This window comes from Myodes glareolus, chromosome 6, assembly GCF_982192425.1.
Source record: "Myodes glareolus chromosome 6, mMyoGla1.1, whole genome shotgun sequence".
NCBI lineage: Eukaryota > Metazoa > Chordata > Mammalia > Rodentia > Cricetidae > Myodes > Myodes glareolus.
This window is the reverse complement of record NC_142031.1, coordinates 46999772-47002251: the sequence shown is the minus strand read 5'-3', so window position 1 is coordinate 47002251 and position 2480 is coordinate 46999772. Positions and strand designations below refer to the sequence as shown.

At 34.7% G+C, this 2480-nt stretch overlaps 1 pseudogene; it reads left to right on the top strand.

Moving 5' to 3' along the window:
* The first annotated feature begins 823 nt into the window (after positions 1-823).
* LOC125403994 (putative vomeronasal receptor-like protein 4) lies at positions 824-1741 on the top strand (annotated as a pseudogene).
* The last annotated feature ends 739 nt before the right edge of the window (positions 1742-2480 follow it).

Sequence of the window (2480 nt, the reverse complement as noted above, 5' to 3'; positions counted from 1 at the left end):
CTAACAATAATGGTTACACAATTAATAGGGTGTGGAAAGTGCACTAATGACCTACAACTGTATCATTGTCTTTATTAAAAAATAAAAATAAATAAATGAATAGAGATAGACAAATGACTGATTAACATAGTGGGATTATCATGAATTATCAACTCTGATTCCAACTGAATTATTAATGAAAATAAGGATAGTTTAAATTGGAGCTTATTAAAATTATAAAATATGAGACTGACTCACCTTACTCTTTTGGATTTCTTTTGTGATTTTTCCCCAGGTCAACACAATTTTGAATCAGTTGTACAAATATGATTATGCTGCTCTCTTCTCATCACTGCTGTTTTCAGTGTTAACTATAAAATGAGGCAAAGTAAGTCAGATCAGTAGGATTGAATTTCTAAGGCATGAGATCTAGGTGCAATACAGGCACCTAAAGTGTGCACTCTGTGTTGGATGTGGCTGACAATGCTGGATATCCTGGAGATATATTGAGAGTATACAGAAACATAGGCCACGTCTAATGTGGAACTTCAAAAATTAAAGAGATGATATAGACATCCTGACCAGTGAATCAAAAGTTTGGTGAATACTCTATTATTTTTTCAGATATTTGTAATAGGTTTCCACAATCATCTGTATTGGGATCTGGTGCCCTCTTGAGGAAGATACCTGGTCAGTAGTCCTCATCAACTTCGATCATGAAACCCAATATGGACAATGTCTTCAGAGCCACCATATATAGGCTGCACATGCATATTTTAGCATTGCCAGGGCATAAATTTCATTTTTTCTTTTCATGTTCTTAAGGTGAATACAATTTCTACCAATGTTCTCATTAAAGATTGTCCTTAATTTCCAAGCTGGACTTGGAGTCCTGGCCAATATGTTTCTCCTTGTTTTTTATACTTTCATAATTCTATGTCACAGACCTAAAACCACGGACATGATCTCCTGTCACCTGACCTTCATCCACATAGTGCTGCTCCTCACTGGAACGGATATTTGGCTTTGGGACATATTTGATTCACTAAACATTGATAATGACTTTAAATGTAAGACAACTTTTTACATAAGCAGGGTGATGAGAGGCCTCTCCATCTGTATCACCTGCCTCCTGAGTGTGTTCCAGGCTGTCACTATCAGTCCTAATACCTCTTTGTTGTCAAAATTTAAATATAAACTTAAAAAGTACATGATTTGGGCTTTCTTATTTATTTGGTCTTTCAATTTGTCATTCACTAGTCACCGAATAATCTATTCTGGTGCTTTTACCAATGTGAGTGAGATCAAACAGATGAAGATTACTAAATTCTGCTCACTATTCTCCATGAACTACATCATCAGGGCACTAATTTTAACAGTGGCAACCTCCAGAGATGTATTTTTTGTAGGAGTAATGTTGACGACAAGTGTATATATGGTGATTATCTTGTTCCAACACCAGAAGTAATGCAAGCATCTTCACAGCCTCAGCCACCTGAGATCATCCCCTGAGAACAGGGCCACCCAGACCATCTTGCTGCTGGTGGTTTGCTTTGTGGTCACGTACTGGGTAGATTTCATCATTTCATCCAATGCAGCTCTGTTATGGATGTATGACCCAGTCATCTTGAGTGTTCAGAAGTTTGTGATTAATGTCTATCCCACAATTACTCCTTTGGTACAAATCAGTTCTGATAACAGAATAATCAATATGCTGAAATACATGCAGTCTGTGTGCCACCATATTTTAAAAAAGAGATAATTTTTCTCATTTTTAATAAAAGGATTTATTTATTCTTTTTATACTTATGAGTATTATGTCAGCATATATGTATGTGTGAATTACTTGTGACCACAAGTTCAGAAGAGACCATTGTCCCTGCCCCTGTAAGCTGGAAATACAGACAGATGTTTGTGAGACTTCATTCTGGTGCAGCTACAACTAATGTTTCCAAAAACATAGTCTTCTTAAACTCTGCAGTAGTTCAAGTTTCAAATCAAGATTCTTAATAATTTAAATAAAATTTGTGGTATTATACATGGACATTCTTGTGACATTTCTGCTGCCAAGTGCTATGATTTTTTTAAGTTCACTGTATACCACAAGTCGACATATTCACAGGATCTATTAGTCTCTCCTCTTTACTTTATATCATGAATGTTCCCTGATAATGAGGTAACTCAAAGAAAGCTCCTTGCTGATGCTGATTTTTTATGGTTTTCTATTGAAGGGAATTTAATTTACTCTCAGCTATCAAAAATAGTTTAAATGTCTTATTGCAGCTTTGATACTCTTTTTAAGTGTAGTTTCTCTGGATCCACAAAAATACTGTGATTTTAAATTTTCTCTTTTTACCACAGTTACTGAATGAGTCTTATATGAAAATTCCATGTGTCTGTTTTGTACTTCATCAATACTGACATATTATTAGTATAACAAAAATTGTTTATATATATATACATATATGTATATATATATATGATGTGCAGTGTGTTTTGTG